Below are 23,771 nucleotides of genomic sequence, written 5' to 3' on the forward strand. Positions count from 1 at the left end.
CGCCGCGCCGCGGCCACAATTAGACTCGAGGAATCGAGACCACGCTTTCTCAACGGCGGCTCGACAGAGTTCGTTCTTCTTACTTCTCCTCCGTGAGCGCGCGTGAGCAGTTGAGTTAGACCACTGATCTCGATTGTAAAAGGCTGGATCGCTGATAGGGAGCGCGAGCGTGAAGAAACCGGCCGCCATCTTACTGTACCCACAACAGTCGCCGCAGCGATCATGGCAACTTCTTGCAATTACGGTCGTACCAGGGGCGGATCCAGGGGGGGGGGGGGGGCGAGACATACCTCTACCCCGCATTCCGGCAGATTTTCCTGCCGCACGGTGAATTTTCCTGCTACATGGCGACCCCCCCCCCCCCCCCCGTCTTCTCTCTTTTTTTTAGTGGGGCTCCCCCCGAGGATCTTCCCTGGATCCGCCCCTGGGTCGTACCAACCGTACTGGCAAGGTTACAGGGCCTAAATTTATACAGGTGAGTCACTCTTCATCAAGGAATAAATGGGCGTCCATTCTGTATATTTAGTTGACCATTATGAAGTGTTTTTTTGCCCAAAACGAGCACTGGATGCAGATTGCTTGATCGCTCTTCCGACGTTCAATCGAGCACACTTGCATTTTACCCGGCGGCAAATACAGTTTGAGTGCATAATATGCTTGAAAGAACATGTTACACTACACAGGTAGTGTTGTCATCAATATATGTGCAAGCACTCGAGCGCTTTTTTGCATGCATTGCTAGCATGGTACACGGTGTTCTCTGCGGAAGCAAGTGCCACATTCATTTCTTTGAATTACCTTCGCGCACAAGTTCGGTATTACGTCATAATGAGACCAAGATTGTCACCTTTTTTCATGTATTGGTATTGTTTTGTGCCTTGGTTTGAATTGTGTACAAAGAATCCTACGTAACGGTGGTGTGGCGCGACTTGAATAACGCCTCTGTGTCTGAACTCTATCGTCAGCTTGTTACGATAGTAATAATTTGTAGCGTGTCGTGCTATTTGTAGCAGTTCTTAAGGCAAAAGTGGCCTCTCAATACGGGTTTCGTCATGAGGGCTACCCAGTGAATAATCTGTGCAGTGTGATACGGCTGGGTGTACAGGTAAGTATCACGTTCCTCATCCACTGGTTTCTACTTTACAGGAAGGAACAACCTCAGTGCACGCACTGTGGATAGCCTCTCTCAGTTTTGCATATTTTCTTACATGTTCACATCAGAAACACACCTTACACTTTAGGCTCCTTCACCCAGCAATATAATAATTAGAGATTATAATTCTTTTTAGAAGAGTTCCCCATATTCTTTTTAGAATAGTTTTTAATCTTTTTAATTTTTAGAAGATACAGGGATTGTAAACCATGTTTTAAACTGATGTTTTAACATTTGTCCAATGCATTTATTAAACAACATATTCATTTTTAACTGGTTGCACCCAAACCAATGTTCTGATGTGTTATTTCCTTTGTTGTCGATGCACCATAAAAATTGGAATAATCATCATCAATGCAGGTTACTTCACAGCTGCCTCGACATACTCAAGAAATGGGTGCAGAACCTGCGTAATGCCCACAAACAGCACCTCCAGAAAGTAAAGGCATATGTGTCACATGGCATTTTTAAAGGCATTCATAGTATATAATACCTTGTATGAACTGTTGTAGATCTAAGCAGCCTCTACAGTACACTCTCAGAAATTAAAACTTGTCAGGGAACTGTGAGAATTGTTTCAGTTAATAGACATGCACATATACGCTATAATAAGAAAATTATTTATTGAGAATGCACTTTTCTGGCTACTCATGTTGTTTACATCTACTGTTGATCACATTCATTTATCACATATTATATTCTTATATATTATTATTATTATATTATCACATATTCGATCACATTAAATTTAAAATTTAGCATATATGAGAAAATGAGGGAAGTTGCTATTCATTGCTCATTCCAACCTAAAATTGAGAGAGCGTACCTGACCATTGTCATTCCTAAAATATATATTGCCATTGTAGCAAGGTCACAAAACAATCAATGTAGTCTTTTGCGACCTCCCTGCACGTTCATTGTATCCTGAAACGCAGAAGTGCAAGAAATAAATCTTGAATTTGAATAAACTTGATGTTGTATAAACTTGACATAAAATGTTGAATAATATAATGAATGATACAAAATATTGAATGAACTTGAACTCGTATATTCTCTTTACTCATCATCAGTGATCTTCATTACAAAAGCATATCGTATTAGGCTTTTTCGTTGGCGTTTCACAGACTGGGTACACTAGGGCCAAAATGACAAAATCACAACTGTTTCAAGCTCCAAATAGTCCTGTTGCAATTTGAAGACGTGGAGCTGCATTTTTTGGAACATGCTCCACATAATAAGCATGACAAAGTCAGCACTGGATAGCAGGACCCCATCCCCAAGCAGCTTTTCTCACGCTGCAGTTGTATTCAACAAAAGCATGTGAGTGCTGGAGAAGGACATTCAGTTTGGCACAACCGCGCCTGCAAATAATCAGAACAAATAAAGGAAGAAGCAAACATAGAAGGGCTGTACTTCAAAGAGAGATAAGTCCTGTGTCCCAAGGAGGTGTTACCACTTTCTAAGTAACTTAATTGATTAAGCTTACATCACTACCTGATTAACTGTCCTAACGAGTGTGATCTAATTGCGTGAAGTAATTATTTGGGCTGCTTCGGTGTGTCCATATTTGCGAGGCAAAGCACCGCTGTCGTTCACTAAAAGACTCTTTCTGCGGCGATGCTTGATATAAATCATACTAAACGCATACAAGGCAAAAACAACGGCTGTGATTCTACAGAACGATCTCTTTCTGCCATGCGAGTATATCTTTTCCCGGACCGTTCTTTATGGAACAATTTTTGTCCAGAACGCAGTACGGGATATTATATACATGGTTGTTGTTAACCTCAAGTCGTTTGTTATTGAAATATTGGCTGGGAAACGTGCTGTAGTACAATCCCCAGCGCTGCACTGCAGTGACGGTCTAGTTTCGGAATGCAAAACATAACGTAATTAAGAATCGAACGGCAGGACACCTGTGAAACACTGTTAGGATACATCAGTGTACTGGCACCTTACAAAATTGTGTGATGACAAACAACGACCAATGCTTGCAGCGCAATAAATACTCACAATCTCTGTTGCCTCCCATTGTTTTCTATGGGCACACACAGCACTTTAGGGCCCACCAACATGGCGACCCGAAGGCACGCCTCTCCCCCACGAGCCCCTCTCCCATGCGCGATCCAGCCTTTATACATAGAGATCAGTGAGTTAGACCTTGAGTTGCCTGCGGAGGAGTGCACACGCTTAGATTGCTTTCATTTATGTCCAACAATAGACCTCTCTCTGTTTGTAAACAAAGTACGTCATAGTGTTCGACAGCGCCAGAATTTGGTAGAATTGAACTATGCTCGAAGTTAGAGGTGAACATGGTCGCGCCCGAAAGCCACGGTCTCGACGGGATTACTATATGGTTCAATAAAGGGACGCGACCCTCGGTCCTACTTTTCTTTCAATGGGAGGCAGCGAACAAGTGCCCGTTCGTGGAACCCAGCCCTCTCCTTCTGATTTGTTTCGGTTTCAGTCTGTCTACCAATGTCATGATGACGTTTCTCTGGTAGAGGTCTGTTCGAACGCTTTGTATCTTACTCCCTGTGGGCGCACAATGGTTCAGCTTCATTTTCAATGGCAGCGGTTCTTACTTCCTGGATAAAATACTGTCATTGATTGAATATCACGTTTCATGGCAAAAAATGCCATGAAAGAATCAGAGAGAAAGCAAGAAAATATGTGGACGTGAGTGAAAAGCGAGTTAAAAGTAACTTGGAACTTTACCCAAGTGACTTTGGCGAAGTTACCTGAAAAAGGAACGAGTTCCCCCGAAAGTTACCATGGCGCAAAAGTACCGAGTTAAGTTACAAGTTACCAAAAAAGGAACTTAGTTACAGTAACGAGTTACCTCGAACTCTGCTTATTTCGTTCCATTGCTGAAGACCACAGCCGGATTTTTTTTGCTGCGGCGCAATTACGCGTTGGAACTTTCGGTTTGCGATGCCGCATATTCAAATCTGCTACAATCACAAAAAAGTGTCACTGCACGTAGATTTTAATACTTTGACATGTGATATATGCACATGAGCCGTTGCGCTCCAATGTCGCCGTGTAGTAGGAACAATTATCTCGCTCGTCCCACCATCAGAATGGTGAGCGAGGATCGCAATGGACCACAAAAACAATAAAGGTCGATATTATTTCCACAGACATGATGAAAGCGTACATGCGTGATATGAATTGTAAACGTTGTTGTTTCACTTCAACGCGAGTCAAGTCTGTGATGCATACTGATAACGCGCACACAAACACTCAAGAAAACTGATATAGCGTTGAGGCTCGCCAATAATTCAGACGCAGTAGACGTCCTTCTCCTTCGGCGAGCCCCGCCAGTTTCGTGATATACGGGTCAAATCCTTGTCAACGGCGAAGGCGAAGCAGTTTGACCCAACGGCATGCGTTTTGTGTGCAGGAGGCCAGTTGGTGGTCGTTGAGAGGCTGTTTCTTTGCTTCGTTTTCGTCAAATTAACTGCGGAAAATATTCTAAAAAGTAGTCAGTAAAACACTCATTCCCGCGTTCTGCTGACGCTTTTCGTCGTTTCGTTTTGTGCACTGATGCGAAACACTGGGTCGACTGACTCATTCGTTGGAGCAAAAAAATCATGAGATTTTCAGAAACCTCTGTAGATCTTTAGATTTTTCAAAAAGTAGGTAGATCTCATGATAAATCTGTAGGTGTGGCAACACTGCATGAGACCGCTGGTTCAGTGTTGCCACTCCCGTCAGAGGAAAAGTATGGAGATTTCCATAAAAATTTGTAGATCGCGGTATAATATCTAATTTGCTTAATTAACATCGTCTTAGGCCGGGATTTTGTACATTTCATCGTTTGACATTTTGTATTTCTTTTTGCGTGGAAACAACAGAAATATGTGATGGTTAAAGGTGGGGAGCTGCGCAGCATGGCCTCCTTGGTTCGAATCCGGGCGCCGGCCGTGCTGTCTAGTTGTTTTCTCTGGATTTTCCTCACATGCTCTATGGCAACTGTCGGCACAGTTCCCTGGAAAGCCGGTTGAGGATGAGGGATCCCTCCGCCCTGAGCAACATACCGGGCAGACTGCTCAGAAATAGCAGACCATCACGTGTGCGTCGTTGCCAAATGCGCCAGCGACTGTGCGAGGTCTATTAGCTTCCAGTATAGGAAGCAAGAATAAATGAAAAATCAAGCACCATCATGAAACAAATTAGTACAAATAAGCGTTATCTAATCACAGTGATTAGTAAATACAGGAATCAACATTCAGCAAAAAAAGTATTTCAATCGTGTGAGTAAGTCCAAACAGCTTCCGTGGCGCGAGGGATAAAAATATCAAAATATTATGCTGCTTTCACACGAGAGTGGCGAATCGTGAATCGGAATTGACGAAATGACCAAATAGCGCAAATGCAGGCTAGCTTAAACCTCTACCTGAGAAACGTCATCATGACGTTGGTAGACTCACCGAAACCAAAACAGATCGGAAAGGGGAAGCTGGGTTCCACGAATGGGCAGTTGTTCGCTGACAGAAAAGTAGGACCGAAGGTCGCGTCCCTTTCAGAGACCATCGTAATCCCCTCCAGACCGTGGCTTTCGGGCGCGACCTTGTTCGCCACTAGCTTTGAACATAGTTCGACTCTACCAAACTCGTGGCGCTGTCGAACACTATGACGTCATTTGTTTACAAACAGGGAGGGGTCTATTGTTCGCTGCCTCCTATTGAAAGAAAAGTAGAACCGAAGGTCGCGTCCTTTTCAGAGACCATCGTAATCCCCTCAAGACCGTGGCTTTCAGGAGCGACCTTGTTCGCCTAGTTCAACTCTACCAAACTCGTGGCGCTGTCGAACATTATGACGTCTATTCATGGTAAAACCAGCCTGAGCATGGGAATGGAACATACACGACCACCGTATGTTCGTGTATTTTACGTAGCCCAAGCTCAAGCTTGTTTCATCATGCAGTAAAAAAAAAAAGCTGTAGATTTCAGAAATGACCTGTATATCCGTAGATGTAGCCGAAAATCTCTAGATTTCCATACAAATCTGTAGATCTCGCAACAATGCGCTGGGCACTTCTTCTGAGCATATATAGGATTCCGCTGGTTTCCACACACGTTGCAGCAGTTCTAGTTTCGTTCTTCGATTGTTGTACAGTCCGGATGGTGCAGTTTGAATCACCGCAAAATCGAAGCCTCAGACAGTTACTGTTATTTTATCAGACTAACGTATATTATGGCGTCTGAAGCTACAGACATGCTTGTAGTGTCCCTTCGCATCACCAGCGTCAAGGCCGCGGTAGCTTCACGGCGCGCTTCAATAACCACCATTCTCATGACTGGAAAACCCGAGACGAGGTAGGGACGATAACAGACATCATATACAGACATCTGTTGTCGTCCCTACCTCGTCTCGGGTTTTCAAGTCGTGGATCGCCACCACCAGCTCGCTTGCTACCTAAAACTTTCGTTATCATCATTCTTATCCTGTCCTTCCGTGTAGCAGGTCATTCGTTTCTGTCTGTTGGCCTTGCTCCACAATTGGTGACCCGAAGGTGATATGTCTGTCGGCGACAGCACTTCGCAAGCAGGCCACCATCGGACGAGTGGGCATGAACCTTCCTCCAAGCTACGCGGCCCACCCCAATATATGGTTCCAGATGGCAGAGAGCCAATTCGCCCTGGCTGGCGCTTCTGTGAGATTTCAACAGTGAAAGACTGCCCCCTCCCTTCTGTTGTTCTTCAAGTCTTATCTGAATCCTCCTGGTCACAAAACGATGTTTGTTAAAAGTGTAGTACATCAACGCAGGCCAATGTGGGTATGGGCACCGTGCGCCAGAGTATTCTGTCGACTGCAGCGGCCCCTCGAGGAGAAACGCGGCGTAATGCCCTTGTACCAGCCAGCAGAGTGGCTGCACGTCTGCTGCACGTCAACGTCTTGCAGTGCTGTGCTAGTTCCGCCGTTCGAAAAGAGCAATTAATTTGAAGCTGCCTGCATTCAAAGGAGAAGATAAAATGGAAACTAATTCTATGTAGTAATCTGCCACAATAACCAAGTTAGTGTGAAAGCGAGCCAAGTTGCCGTAAAGTTTTCGTCCTTCTCGCTGTATCGTCCCGCCGGTTACCGCCGATCACATATTTGAGAGAGCGCTTTCACGGCTATTCATCCAACTTCCCAATAAACCATAAAAAGCCCATGGACGTCCTCATCTGGTCCAGAAGTCCTCGTCCAATTTAAACATCATTAGGACATCCATAAGTAGTGTTACAAAGGCTGTCAATAGCATGACATCTTCAGGATTGTATTTTGACATTCTGCTCTGGACATAATGTGGTTCTAAGGTGGGGGTGGGTGTCACTTCAGTGAAATTAGATATGCATGTTACCAGGCACGTGCCCGATAGAAGATTTTTCTGTTGAAATGGACAAAAATTATTGTGTACAGATTCCTATTTTTGTTTTTTGGAAAGATCCAAATGAATATCCAAATTTGAATTAATAAGCAGGAAACAGTAACACACGTGTCACGTGAATTGCCGTTCATTTTATAGAGCCAGGATTCCACTGTAAGCTTATTTTCTGGCAGACTTGCAGTACTGCCTTCGCAACGTTCAGAATAAGAAAATTCTGCGTAGTTTTGTATTTATTTGTTGCAGCTGATCGCACTTTTAAGCTTAACTGCATGCCCAGATGAAATGTGTCGGCACAGCCATTGGGCCTTTCACACCTCAAGGTAGCTTTTCAATGCTTACCAGACAACCCAAAATTTAGCTCGCACATGAACTCATTCGTACACAATGCAAAATAATAATTTAAGAGGCCTTCATCACAATGTGTGAAGTATCTCAGTTTAATCTTACTGTGATATTACCCATTCTGGTCAAGACAATTTTTTTGGAGAGCTACTTTACACATAGGAAAATTCTGATGCTTCTAACACCATAACTCTCTGATGCAATATCAAGATTTCTTGATGGGACATCAAGGAGCATCATAACTTTCTCGTGTCCGATCAAGAATTCTTCATGCTCTTAGTGTTAGCGTCAGGTGTGTCAGATATGTTCTGATGCCAGCATCAGGGGAACAGCATGTCGCTTGATGTCATACCAGAAAGATGTGATGCTCCCTGATAACATAAGCAGGTTTTAAGTAGTCTCAATGCATATTAGGAACCTGCGATCTACACGATCGCACACAGTAAAGGAAAAATTCAGCATTGAAATCAGTTTTTTTTAATATACGTAAAAAACGATAAAGAAAGGGTGCGACACAATGAGTGCGGCCTGCATGAAGGTCCGTGTATAGATGTTATACATATCCCAGTAAACCGCAAACGTCCCATGGACGTCTCAAACTGGTCTAAACGTCCCCGTCCATCATTGACGTCCGCAAAACATCCGCATGTTATCCCCCAAAAATGTCTTCGTGGTGACGTCCATGCGACATTTCCGTGTCATTGGGAAAAACACTTTCTCGCGCTCGACGTCGATTCGACGTCCCTTCATGTGCAGGTTTGGAACGTTAAATATATATGTCATTAAAAAACAATATTAATTTATTACAAGCGTCATACTAACATTAATTGTGCTCCTCCAAGCCGCATTCAATATAGAAGACCTTTTAATTGTGATAATTGTGCTGTACCGTTTTAATAAAAAGTCATGTATCCGAATGTATATGGACGTGCTGTGCGTGCAGCAGGGTGCGCTCTGAATATGAACTTTCAACCCTTTTACTAGGACATCACATGAACGAATGTCTCATGGAGTGTATTCACTCATGTGATGTCGTAGTAAAAGGGTTGAAAGTTGCGGCTGTCTGTGTTGTGTTGTTTGTTTGTTTTTGTTTCCGCCGCCTTCATTATGAAATCCCTGTCATTACTGAGGCCCTATACCACCATAGGCAAAACGTCCAATGAATGTCCTAAGAAGACGTCCATGAGGATATCTTGTGGATGTAAAATGGATGCGACACTGAACATCCAGAAGACATCTACCATGACATCACCTGCCAAAGAACACACGCGGTCCTCAGGACGTCCCCACAGTGTCATCGTGTCCTCGTCCTTCGATGTTATCCTCAGGACGTCATGAGTATAACACTCTCGGGCTGTCCGTGAGTAGTCATTCGGGTACGTCCTGTCGCCGTCACTATGGGTAACTAGCGGGACGAGAAATATTACTTTGTTTTAGGTTACCTGTTCAGACTTTCTAGACATTTGTTTTCTTTTGGGCCGATCCTAGGACCTGATTGACATTTTTCTGAAATAAAGGGTGGTCCAGGGAAGTCTTGGGGAGTAACTAAGTTACTTTTAACTTGTAACTGTAACTAGTTACTTTTGGGGTAATTAGTTACATTTCCAGAGAAGTAGCTTTTAACTGTGACTAGTTACTATTTCTGTGAAAGTAAATGCAAAATGTAACTAGTTACTCAAATAAATGTCGTTCCTTTTTTTCTTTACTCTACCTTCCCCTACTTCCCCTGACAGTGTCTTCCTTCCTTTTATCCGTAATCGGTATGTGCCCCGTGTCTTGGGCTCTTCACCAAGCGGGGAATTCCAGCTTTGCGAACAGAAATTAGTTGCAGTTAGTGGCCAGGCCTCAACGGTCGGAGTGAGTCATACGTGAGTAATAGTGTCACTGCCCTAGCACGGGATCCTGCCTCCTTTGGATATGTACAAGAGAATGATTATGCACAAAGAGAAACTTTCTGTTCAGCTCATTGCGCTCCGACCAGTGTAATAGCTAATCCTGCTCCGCACATGAGCTTCCGTGGCCGTTCTATGAAGCAACCTTCGAGTTTTTATCATGGAAGGATGAGAATAATTTAACTGTAAAGTCCAAGCTATGGAATAAGACGTACTCGGCAAACAGGACGTCAACTTCAAACCTGAAAAAAGCATCTGAGGCGAGTTCCTTGTTCTTGTGTATGTCTCTCTCTCTCTACACGCTACGAAACGCGTCCCTGTCACAGTGCTCTTCTTTTTCACCGCGATGCGCCAGGTCGCATGGACATATGTCGTATTTTTATGTGTGGGATAACCGTGTATTAACTTATACTGATTCTGGCTAAGTTCTTGACAACTTGCACGAATTGCACTTCAGTAAATGAAAATAAATGTATGTTTTAACAATTGTGTCACCCTCTCATGGTCATTTTAATAAAAAGTAACTGTAATGTAACTAAGTTACTTTCTCTTAGTAACTGTAACAAGTTACTCGACCAAGAAAGTAACTATAAGTGTAACTTAGTTACTCTTTTTGGCGGATAAACTGTAACTGCAACTCAGTTGCTTTTTAGAAGTAACTTACCCAAGACTGGTCCAGGGTAAAATTCTCTGCATCTAAAATGGTTGACTTTCTATGATAAATGGAGCGCATCACTCCTGGAATGGATAGAAACGCGCGATTCTGTTGCACTGCTTTTGACTTTCAGAGCTCCTAAATGAACGTCTCAAACCAAAAGGAGTAAGAAACATAGACATAGCATTGATGTGGACCTAACACTTCAATCAATTTTTCACTTTGAATATTCTTCCTTTGCATAATCGAAACAAACATGGATAGCTCACCCTTCGTTTTGTGTCACAAGCGAGCAGTACTCTCGAATGTACGGAGGAGCGTGTTACAAGCAATAAACAATGTCTGTTTTGGCTTCGGAAGAGAATTCTGGTCTCCCTTGAAGTCCGCGTAAGCGGTGGAGGGAGGCAAATGGGAGCCGGTCCCTCATATACTGGAGAGGGACCCCTTGATAACGCGATCCGCCACCGCGTGGGCCGTGTCTTGGAATGCGCGGCCCGTAAAATGTTCGTCGGGGCAGCATCGCTTGCGGTGTTGTTTCCGGGAAAATTTTTCCTAAAATCTAATACCTTTCGGAGTGGGCTTCTCGGACTTCGTGCTAGAGCACTGCACGGGCCCGGGCCCCCGACCCGGCCCGCGGGCCGGGCTGGGCTTGTTATTGGCTGTGTGCTCCAGGCCGGGCCGAGCCCGGGCCGACAAAATACGCCAGCACCGCGGGCCGGGCCGGGCCCGGGCCGTTAAAATACGCCACCACCGCGGGCCGGGCCGGGCCCGGGCCGACAAATATGTTCCCGAGAGTCAGGCCCGGCCGGGCCACGCAGCTAATTCCACACATTGGAGATGCATTAGTTCATATCATCATGCGCTTGCGTCATTCCTGTGCATATTTTGCAAAGACAAGCAAAGGGTACTGCATTATGCATATGATTCGACCCTCTAGAACATTCTCCAAGCCACTTTACATTGCTCCTCACTCCTCACATATTTCACAATCACTTTGGCAAAGCTTGGTGAGAGGGATAGGGACTGGGAGAAGCAGTTTGTCGACAGCATGCTCTATCTCCGCAAAATCTTGACAGTGTAACGATAACGCCCCGTGCGTTCTGGATTTAATTTGGTCTCGTGCGGTTAAGGTGTTAAACCGCCATCACTTGTATGTTTGTCTTCTCTCCTTATAAATTTACTTATAAATTTGTTTGATAATCGCCAGAAACGCGTACGTCGCGGCTGGAAATACTAGGCCGGGATCTACTCGCCGGGTCACCGGGCCGGGCCGGGCCGGGCCGGGCTCTATTTGCTTAGACGCCGGGCCGGGCCGGGCTCTAGTCACTGGGTCACCGGGCCGGGCCGGGCCGGGCCGCATAAAAATATGAAGGTCCGGGCCCGGGTCGGGCCGGGCCATTTTTCGATGCGCCCGGGCCGGGTCGGGCCCGGAAAAGTCGGCCCGTGCAGTGCTCTACTTCGTGCCCCTGAGAAAATTTTCTTTTTTTTTTTTGCTCTTTGCTTTCTCTTTAAACCGCTGTGCTTGTTGTCCGTTATGCATTGTTTTAGAAACAAACAGCGAGATTGTATTGCGGAATTAAAATGTATGGAAAACGAGAAGTTATCAGGACTGCGCCTGGTTTCGTATAAATTGTTCACAGAAAAATGAGGTACAGGTGGGTGCAGGTAAAGTCGTCCTCACAAGGTCCTGCGAGTGTTCCAGGTTGACACCCTGAGGATGTGCAGGTGATATGACCGGGAGTCCCACTTTAACACGGAGGTAACACTGGGAGGACCAGTTGATAACTTCCTGAGGATGTCATCGTCGTCCGGGGTTGACATTCTGGGGACTATCGTAGGACGTTTCTGTGTTGTTGGGGCTGGATCATAATGGATGTCCAGAGGATGTCTTCAATATCTCAGCAATGATGCCTTTAAGACACCCTGTGGAGACTTATGGTTTACTGGGTAGAAAGCTGAACCAAGTAATCGCAGTTATAGCACAGCTCGAGGTCAACCTCTTTGTTTACGGAAGACACTCTAAGCAGGCATACTTATCTCAACTAATGTGATATTGAAACTGCAAGGTTACCTTTTGAAGACACGGGAATATAAATTGGTATTGCAGGATTGTCTGGAAAATTTAGTTTCTGTTGTTCATCTAAAAGAGTCAGTGCCAAACGCTTTGTACTTGAAGCACCTGCATAAAGAATTGAGTATCATATGTATCAGCCGGTTTCTATAAAAACACCAAAGAACACTAGCTACGAGGTGGACAACAGCTTCTATTTAATTGACCTTCTTCAGGACAGCATTAAGGAGGCGCACGGAGGAGGAACAACACGGAATTACTCGATGAAGATGATGAACTAACTGAGCTAGCATTTGTTGAGTCCGGCATTGTCAATCACCTGGCTGGTTTCCTTGTGAACAGGGTACACTCCCAAACAAAAGGCTGTGAGACGTGCCGTCCCTTCGAGCGTCTGCTTCGACTGACGAACGTACTTTAACGATGAGTTTGCCACAGGAAATATGAATGTGACCTACCCAAGTAAGGCGGTGTTAGCCGCGACACAAGAATGCGAGTAGATTTTCAAGGCAGCATCTGATTCGGGTGATCTAAACTTCGACAGCCGCTTCAGTGTTTGGACCAACGTATTGAAAGCAAGCTAACAAATGCACTACCGTTTTGTGGTTTCCACACGGGCGTCGTAATACATTTCTGAAGGAGTTTGCTGGCGTTCGTCCTCAAATTTAGCCTCAGGTACGGGAACGAAAACATTGCATAAAGTTCGTATACCATCAAAACCTGTGCGGCTGTCATCCTACCATGAACCAGTACACATAGACTGTCCCCCAAGCAAACCACTAATATCCATCCCATGGATGTCCAGAATAGGTCGCGAATGTCTCGAATATCGCAATGTTGTCCGCACGTCCACTGGACATCCATGATATGATCCCAAATACGTTGCAAACGTTCCAAAATTTCAACGTCCTATGAACATCCCTGGGACATCCCTGACTGTTTCAATCATGAATAAGAATTGTTTATTTTGCATTACGTACAGTGAATTTCTTACTTGATCCTACTGTTATGCGTGAGTACATGTGCAGCAGTGGCGATAGAATTATGTGTTGGAACATATATATTTCTGGACTTTTCTGTGGTCGAGAAAGGGCATCACACACTCTTCTGAGAATCGCCGATATATTCCTGACATCTTTTTCAGACCAACTCTCTGAGAGTTTTGTACACAAAATGACTGAAGATGGCCTCCATAGTCCATTCTTCGTTCGTAAAAGTCCCATTTGCACTTAACCACTAAAACCTTCGGTTCATTCGGGTTTGCTTATGTACTATGAAGACGTCGATAGTGCCATATGCGTCGAATACGTGGATGGGGTAACTTCGCCAATAATCCTGGCGGTTACCGTGGTACAGGGAGCTTCCCAATGAAGACTACTGAGGGATGCTCGCATGTTTTCTGTGGTGGGTAGTCCTCTTGGACTACCCAAATCCCAGAGCAAGAGGGTTAGCACGCCCCTCCCTCTCCTGTGCCACCATCATCTCTCCCCTCCCTCTTTCACCCTCCCCTCTTCTCCATCCCCTAGGTGCACCGAGCCGCCACTTTAGAGCAGGCTGACCGCACCTTCCCCCTACATCACCCCCCCCCCCCGTTGATTACGTGATCGCAAAATGTGTTGGTAGGTTTATTACATACGAGTACACAAGAAGTTATGTTTCCACCGCTTACCTAACGCTTTATTAGGAAAGGGGGCGCAAGCTACCGCCACCACAATCCACTCTACCCAGTAAACCAGTAATATCCCTAGGATATTCCTACAAGGTCGTGAACGTCCTGAATATCTGGACATCCATGCGATATCTGTGGGATATCCCAAGAAAGCATTCGAGTTTGTTTTGCTTAGTAAATAACTGATGTCCCAGGGACATCTGTAGCATATTGCACTTTGGATGTTTGAAAAGCCTGCATCCTCGAGGTATATCGATGCAAGATATAGTATATACCAGATTTTGGGCACTGATTGAACCATTGAACATCAGTGGGATGTCGCCAGGACGTCGCCTGGAGATGTACGGATAAATATGTGATGATGGACAGCAACTTTTTTCTTGCGCTGACAGCAAGCAAAAACTTCTGTGAACCTTAACTAGATATGGGGGAACAAGTAAAACCGTTATATATCTCTATCGTTCGCGTGCTGCTGGCCATGCAACATATTTATCTGTGCATGACACTAGCCGAGCAACAGAATTCGATCACTTTTACAGCTCCACTCAGCAGTTCCTCACATTATAGAGAATAGCCTGAGTTAAAAACACAATATTAGACAGGAAGGAAAGTCAGAAACTTTATTGGTTATACTTTGAATCTGAACATACACGAATTAACTGCAAAGACGCACCCCCTCACCATTAGAAATGTGTTACGCCGCAATACTCTTATAATGAACGTACCCCTACAACTTGTATTTCAGTATATGCTCCAGTCACTTCGGCAACAGACGCTATTGTGGATGCTGTGCTCTCCCTCCGCGAATGCGGTGGGGTGGAGGGGGCGCACATTGGGGGACTTCTCTTATTTTTAGGATGAAAGCACCTTTAAACACGTTTACGTTCATTAATTAACATACTATATGTAGGCTACTTTCCGTCAATAAAACCGGGGAGTCGTCACTTCTGATGCATCAAGTAAAATAAGTGCACATTACAGTGAACCCTCGTTAATATGACCCCCGATAATCTGACACGCGCGCTTTACGACAGTACTCCTGGGGAACAATGCAGTGAAAGCCCTGCAAATCATCCCCGTTAATATGACAATTCCTCATTACGACCAACATTTTCGGGAACGACCATGGTCATAATAACGAGGGTTCACTGTATATTGAATTTGAACAGTCAGAACAATAACGGTTCATAAACGTCCTACATTTGTCCCAATATCACGAGGTGACATCGCAGGGATATATCTGCGATGTCCAAACAGTGCCCATATCCTGGTCTCCTGTACGTCGCGTGGATATCTATGGGATACTCAGACTGATCCCAGGGATATCCCATTGTCCAAGATGGGATATCCTACAGACGTCGTCAGGACGTCTGTTGTTTGTTGGGTACCGCTTTGGGACGGGATGTACGATGGTACGCTGTGCATACATTGGTGCTCGTGGTTGTGCTTCTCGAAGAATCCATCTCCGTCTGTGCCAAACAAGAATGAATGCTGCAGCAAACAATGTAAACGTTCTTCTCGCGGTGTGTGTAAAACAAACTAGGAATTGTGAGCTATGCAGATGAATTGTAATCCGAAACTTTAGGCCTAACGAACGTTCCCGCAATCCTGCTTCCATATTTTCAAAATGCTTACGTGAAGCATTAGTGTGTTATTAGTTGTGTTATAGTTACGCTTTATCGCAACAAAAGTGGACGGGAAGTGAATCGGGAACAGGGCAATTCTCGTTGCGAGCGGACAGTGAGAAGCTGAGCGTGACAGGATTTGAGTTTGTTCACCCGTAACTATGTTAGTAAATGTTATACGATACACTGCAAAAAATTATGTTCGTGGTACAATAAATATATGTTACAGCATATTCTTGTTGCATTTTGGGTGAATGTCAGCATAAACAACTATAAGTATTCCAAACGATATTAAGAAGAAGCATGCAAACGCGGATATCCTCTGAACGTCCGAATATCCCGTCGCGATATTTATAGGACGTTCTTGAAACGTAAAAAAGCGGGTCTTTTGCTAGTCCTACGGATGTACAAAAGACGTCTACGGGCTCTCTGGGCAAATTCCTGGGATATCCGAACATCCACTACGGGATGTTACTCGGATATCGCTGGGATATCTGTGGTTTGCTGAGCCCTTGCTGGCGCCCAGGAAAAATGATATGATTTTGAACCGGAATTAAAATGTGCACGCCCTATTGTCTATTTGTTGTCCATAAGCCGACATTTGTCCTTACGTGAGGACGAATCGGGTTGCGCGAAACGCCCATCTTCCCTTACTGTGGAACGGCATCACAAAACGCATATGTTTTATGCAGTTCATTAGGCTGCCACTGTGTGGCAAATGTACAAAAGAAAACAACATTACACAGCGATATGTCTCTCAACACTTGTCTTGTGTTACGTTGCAAGCGAAGAAGAAAGATTCCTTTCATATGAACTCCGTACTACATTAAATTGTCATTCTCAATGTCAGATAGGCTTCCCTACTCAAAGTTGTGTCAGTACATGTCCTAATGGATATGCATTTCATTATTTCACGAGCCATTATGGGTAGTATACAGAAATGCAGAAAAGGGCGCTCACAAGACTAGGCCCTTCATGCGAAATCTCTACTTCAAATTTTGAGTGTTACATAGTAGTGCTGCAACCTGCACAACCATTTGGTGTGGAACACGTATACTTCATTGCCATAAACTAGAAGAAGTAACAAAAGAGGTTTTTTCGGTCGCTTAAACAAGAACAACATATCAACGTGAGTGCGCAAAAAAGGGGAACAGACTGACATGGAGCTTTGCAGGGAAGGCCTTCGTACTGTTTCTTTTCTTTTCTTTTTTTTGTACTATTGCAGGATGTATTAGGAATGTAATAAAGCAAAACTCTTGGCAATTATTTAACTGTCCACGCAGCTGCAATGATTATCATACGTGGCAATCATGGGTAAGCAACTACAAAAAGTAAGAGAATTGAAGTTCTGAGGCTGGAACAACATAGAAAGGACAAATACATACACCTCCATTCAAAGACTTCCATCTTTCATACAAAAAGTAAGATACAGATAGTCTTAGTGTTCCAGTTACCCTTTTGAAATATAACTAGTTCCAGCTCTGTTACTTTACAGGATTGCGCAGAAGCCACGAAAATAATTTACTCTATATCGTAATATTATTTTGCCGGGCTGAATATATGCTTTGTCTTTCAGAAAGTAACAGTCAGCAAGGAACAGCTCGCAATGCTGGTAGTAGACTTTTTACAGTGACAGCTGCTAAGGGTTCAATTTCGTGAATATCTTGCCCCATATCTCGCATCGCCGAAACGCGGAAAAGAAGGAACGGAGAAGTAGGATGCCTGGGAGCTAGTATTGAGGTACCCTACGAAGAAGAAGAAACGCATTGTGGTGGTGTCCATATACATTTTTCCGTTTCGTCCTTCCTTGCCAAGATACATGCGTTCCTGGCTGAAACTTTAACAAATGAAAGAACCTATCCTGTCACCCTCACCGGTGAAATCAACGTTGACGCCGAGCGCAACGGTTCTTCCTCCAATGTACGCGATAATTTCTAGATTTCATCGGGGCAGTATCCTTTGCGGTGCTATACCCGGGAATATTTTTTCCTAAGAGTCCGCTTGCAGAAGTGGCGGTTGCCTCGACTACGTCTTTCGGAGAGACATGCCTTATGGTGTACTCACTTGTACTGTGCCCACATAAAACATGGAGGCATGGAGGCGCATGAAACGGCTGTGGACGGCCGTTTCGAGCTTCTTGGCTCTTATCGGCACAGCGTAGAGATGTGACACGCTCTTGGGTCGGCACAAACACTGTGTCTCTGCAAGACATCAATGTCCCAGGGTGTTAGCAACACCTCTGGAGGCCGCAGTGCAAAGCCAGTAAGTACAGATACAAATATAAAAATGAGCAAATGCTCTATGGCTGCACGTGAGGCATATGTTTACTGATCGAGCGTGCCACAATCCCAGCTGTGGACGGCCGTTTCGAGCTTCTTGGCTCTCATCGGCACAGCGTAAAGATGTGACACGCTCTTGGGTCGGCACAAACACTGTCTCTGCAAGACAACAATGTTCCAGGGTGTTAGCAACACCTCTGGAGGCCGTAGTGCAAAGCCAGTAAGTACAGATACAAATATAAAAATGAGCAAATGCTCCATGGCTGCGCTATGATAAATTTCAATGAGTTTCAATGAGAATTGAAGCGTGCAATTCGCGCAATGTGAATAACGCGCATATTCCTCATTGGAGTAATGGGAAGTGTTGCAGGAAAGCTGGCTTTATGTTTGGGCGCTGTAAAGGTGCTGTGGTGAAGCCCACTACAAGGGAATCAGAAACCAAGTCAACTAATTGGCCTAAACAGGTACTAATGCGAAACGATGAATTCCACTTGAACTAATGCGTTCCTATGTGTTATGCAGTGAAGACTGCCATCACGGAGTGATTGTGGAACCAATTGGGGCAATTGGTTCTAATGCCGTCGAATGAGCTGCATTCATTCCCCATTGAATTAATGTGATTATAAGCATGTTGTGCGGTGAAAACTGCTCGATGCACAGACGAATGTGGACGAATTTTGCGGAATTTCGCGTCTGAACGCGCATACTATAATTATAAAGGAGAATTTCCAATTCAACAAATATGATCCTCTGTGCTATGCACCGAAGACTGTCATACGAATGAGTTGCATTAATTCACCATTGAACTAATGTGATTAAGCATGTTGTGCGGTGAAGACTGCTCCATGCACAATGAAGACTAATTTTGCGGAATTTCGTCTGAACTAATAGTCGTTTTCAATTGAACTAGTACGATCGTATGTGCTATGCAGCGAAGACTGCCATCATGAAGGGATTGTGATGTGGAACAGTTATATGGAATTAATATAAAGGAGCCTTCATTCCTTATTGAACTAATGTGATTGTGCATTTTGCGCAGTGGCACGGACTTCCACGAATTCGTCCAATTGAAAGCAAATGCCTTCTGCACAGTGTACGCATCCCACTCCAACTTGTTTCTGTGGCATCCCATACAGGGAGCTCTATAATTACCAATTAGCTTACATTTCAGTGAAACATACATTTTGTTATATATGGAAGAGCAGATATTGAAGTTGATAAAATTGAACTTGTACAATGTATTTAATTGAGAATATGTAAAAAAAAAAAACAAAGAGTGTAGCAAAGAGTGCGCAAGGGAAAGAACGAGACTTTATCAAGTGTAATATACATTCACATTTGAATTTTGAATGCTAAAGAAACTGTGTCCACATACTACAGTGACCATTAGGCACACCTTACCCCAGTAAACCATACACGTCTAGGAGATATCCATCTGATAACCCAAACTGGATGTTTGGATATCCCATGGATCATTGCAGAGAGCCTGTAGACGTCGCATGTACGTCCTGGCGACTATGGTTTGTCCCACTTTTTCCACATTCCACGGACGTCAACTTCGGGATATTTGGATATTCACAGGATCCTCTTAAATCTGCACATATTGCTATAAATGTGTTCTTTCAGAAATGTGCTATATACTATGCAGTGGGGTGCCACACATTCTCATAAGATATATAACAATGTTTTATTTCAAGGCTACATTATGGCTAGGTTTTTGGCACCATAAGCGTATTGTAGTGTGGTAAATGGCAGCAAAGAGGCCTTTCGGCCCTAATCCAAGACGAATGCAGACCGCGCGTTAATAAATGTGCTTTCGCCTATCACCATATGAGACGCAGGCCAAGGTATATCTAAACTGGTAGCGAAAACAAGCGAAAATACCAAATCAGACCCATCGGCAAGGCCACCAGCAAGAGGCGCGAGCGATCCTGGGTGTTGACAGTATAGGTACGGTTGTAAACAAAAAAACTTTACAACATGGGCGTGGCTTGTGTGTGTACTAATAGGTTATTCATAATTTCAATGTAGAAAAAGGTTTCTGTTGCCCCGCTTGTGCGCATATACGAGATCATCTACCACTCCAGTACATTTCCGTATCCTGCTCCTTTGCGCATGTGTCACAGTTGGGTCTGTTTATCCGTGCGTCTCTGTATCCGTACCGTGTGTCCGTGCATTGTAATACGGAGTTCGTACACTCTTTAGGTTAAACAGGAAGCGACGTTCACATCTCCGTGCTGTAAACCAAGATTAACACGAGTGAACAGATGAATACAATGATCCCATGTTGCTGGGCCCGCGAAAAAAAGATTTCGTCATGGGACGAGCGGCCATGATGGTGTGAGTGTTAGTAGGAACCAACTGTGTACCAACGATGTCGTGTTCTGTTGCAATGGACCTATAACGGCCACTTATTGAATAAATGCAAACGTCTAATCACTAGGTATACGTATAGCTCTAGGTGAGAAATTAGCCTTATGTGAGCCTTCCTAATTTCTCTGTGGTCATCACGATGCGTTTCTGTTTGAAGGTGTCAAAATCTGTGATAACTATGTATTTGGAATTGATATGATTCATTAAATCTGATATGCTTTATTTTTCTGTGTTCTCGTCTGGTATTGTTGACTGGGCGCGGAAAAGGGAATACAAGGCAAGCGAAGTTGGCCGGGCCAATGTAAACGTGCATGGATAATTATGCACTACTTATTATTCATACTAGTAACGTCGTCTCTGACGTCATTTATTTACAATCGTAGTAGTCCGCGCAACGGATGGATGGCGCTGACCGTCTCTATCATGGCGTCATTCTGAAGACACAGGGGCCCAGGTGACCCAAACTCCTTCAGAATCGCCGTCAAATGATGGAGGCTGCCATATTGTGCCCCCGAGTTGCCCGACCGGAGTTGATGCATCAAGCTAGTTTTGGCGAAAGAAATCTTCACTATGTAATGGTTCCGTTTTTCCTGCTTTCTCTTGCTCATGCCAAAGAAAAGTTTCGTAGATGACCGAACAAAACGATTAGAAATAGAAATGAGTTGCGTACTGTGCATTTTACTATTCTATTTAGATAGACGTGAATCACCTCAATGCAAGTTTCAGTTTCTGTTTTGTGGCTGTCAGACCATAAGCTGTGCCAAGGTAACTTTAATTAGCGCCTCAAGTCGCTGTTTGTTAAAACCGCTACAAAACACTCCTTATCGGCAATCATCTGCGTTTGCTTTCCGGTTTCCTGTGGCAATAATGTGAACATGCCATGCAAATGCGCCGTAGAGGACTGTAATCGAAGGTGGGACAGAGGATAGGGTGTACCTTTCCACAAGTAAGTACTGCACTTTCATGGACGTTGAATTGTTGTAGGTTGTTTCTCTGAATTGGCTTCATATGCCCGTGATTCTACGACGTATCATCACCTTAGTTATCCAGTGAATATATTGTTGCAAATTCGTACTACGCAAAAAGCAAGATATATTTTCTATGAAAGATGAAAGTCACTGAGAAGGTTAGCCAGCTGTAGGACTCGAACCCACATCTATCTTCTGGATTACCGATTCATACTTGGATACATCTTCTGGATTATTTTCTAGCCTCTTTCAAATGTATATATATTTTCGAAGCGCGGGTTTTGTATGAGATATCTGTGGTATTGAAGGTTCTGATTATCTAGTTTTCATTTCACCTGTTATCCAAACAATAGAGCACGAAAACGCTTGGATGTGGAACATAAAGCGCAATCATTAAACAGATACTGCGGCTTTGCTAACTTCTCTATGAATGTGAAATTCTGCTACAATTCTATGTGTATAGCAGTTCCACCTATATCAGTTATATATCTGAGTCATTAAGGTACCTACTTCTTTGCCTTATTTTTGTATTGCAGATCTCCAGAATTCCACACCCTTCATGCACTTGCGCTGACATCTTTCCAGCTTGCATATGCTATGTTGATATAAATAAACACATCGGTGTTTCAGACGGAGCTGAAATATGTGAATGTTGCTTTGGTGTAACAAATAGTCTGTGTTAGGCGGTACTCAAGTATCTAACACTGAAATGAGTATTTGTATTTTATTTTAAGTACTTTTCAATGTGTGTACTTGGTACTGTGCACCAAGTACTTTTACCCAGCGCGTTCTCATCAAATAGGGGCATTTGGGAGAACGGAAGGCAGCGTCGACAAGCTTTGCAAGTTGAGAAGACATAATCCAATCCAAAGTCAGGACCATAAACATTTTCAGACGTGTTGTGCTATACTAAATGCATTAGCATATTTTTGAATAAAATCATGTTGACCATCCGTGATTTCATTGCTGACACTGTACCTTTAGGTTGTCAGTACAATATACAGTTTGGTTTGGTGTTTGAAAAAATAAAATTACCGAGTGAAGTAATCAGGATGATAGTTAACGGGAAGAAAAAGAAAAGCAAAGAACTGAACATAAATTAACTGAATATAAATTAACATATTCCTTCAAAATGGGCAACTTTTTTTTTACTTGTTATGTGATGAATGAAAACGGGGGACAAGAAGGCACGGATGTTTTTCTTTCATATTTTTACATTTCACGCTTTTCATGTGTAGCACAAAGGTTGTTCTAAAAACGGACGCATCAGATATAACGTTCCAGGTTTTGCTTCCTGCATTTTTGTTATGCTGTAGAAAGCCTGTAGTACTTTATATGAAACATATAATCCTGATCTATTGGCTTGTCTGCTTTTTATTCGAAATTATGTCCTAGTAGTTCATTTAATATTCAGTGATCAGTACCAGGATCCTATGCTCTAGACATATGGTGAGTTCGGGAAATATTTTGTAGTCGCACAAGTGGCAAGTGTTGTGAGAGTGGAAATGCCAGTTGAATGTGTGTGTGTGTGCATCAAGGGAATAAGCAAAAAAAAAAAAAATCCAAACTGAGAAAGCTTCAAGTGAAAGTGGCAAGGTAATTGTGGTTGGTATTCTTTGAATAACGCAAATCTAAAATGTGTCCTATGCACATGTATATCTACTCTACATGCATACGTTGTTAGCACCGTTTTAGGGTGTGTCTAATTCAACAAAATCCAGGAAATTAATTCTCACATTTTTAATATAATACCCCCAAGCACAGGGATTTGGTGAAAAAAAGACAGCAAAATATGTCTACGAGTCAGGTCATGATGGCTCACAATGGTGATAGCAGGTAGGATGTATTGGGTTAGAATAACCAGGTATAACCAGAGCAGCTATGGTTGTGCTTATTGTGCTGCAAAACGAGCACACTCTTAGTAGCACTTATTAGTATAGTGCACATATTTATCCGATTACACTGCTGACACTGTCACGTGAGGTATGGTGAACACGTTTCCCGAATGGAAGTCTAAGTTCATGTCCACATCGTAACAAAATTGAAGCTACACGATTTGTATGAGTGGGTAGAAAAGGGGTCTAATATACCTATCCATCTCCTGTAGCGGCAACAAAATGAAATACAGTTCTTAACTTTATTTTGCTGGTGCACTTTATAGTTGTTAGATGCCATCACAACAAGGACATTCCCTTATTGCACGCAGAGGTTCAATTATTATTCTGTCAGGTCCACTTGGTATTTGCCAATGAGAAATGAACTGGTCCTGCTTCACAAAAAGCACAATCTAAGTAACCATTAAAACAGTATGCTTTCAACCTCTTTGTCACCACCAATAAGCAATATAGCTACTACAATATACTTGATG

General features: G+C 43.6%; 1 long non-coding RNA gene across 1 annotated transcript; it reads right to left on the bottom strand.

Moving 5' to 3' along the window:
* Positions 1-14,764: 14,764 nt before the first annotated feature.
* Positions 14,765-17,916, bottom strand: LOC135392880 (uncharacterized). Its single transcript, XR_010422280.1, has 2 exons — positions 17,848-17,916; positions 14,765-15,627 (listed from the first exon to the last, which is right to left on the bottom strand). It is a non-coding gene; the product is annotated as an uncharacterized LOC135392880 (long non-coding RNA).
* Positions 17,917-23,771: the final 5,855 nt, after the last annotated feature.

Source organism: Ornithodoros turicata, chromosome 4, assembly GCF_037126465.1.
Source record: "Ornithodoros turicata isolate Travis chromosome 4, ASM3712646v1, whole genome shotgun sequence".
Lineage (NCBI taxonomy): Eukaryota > Metazoa > Arthropoda > Arachnida > Ixodida > Argasidae > Ornithodoros > Ornithodoros turicata.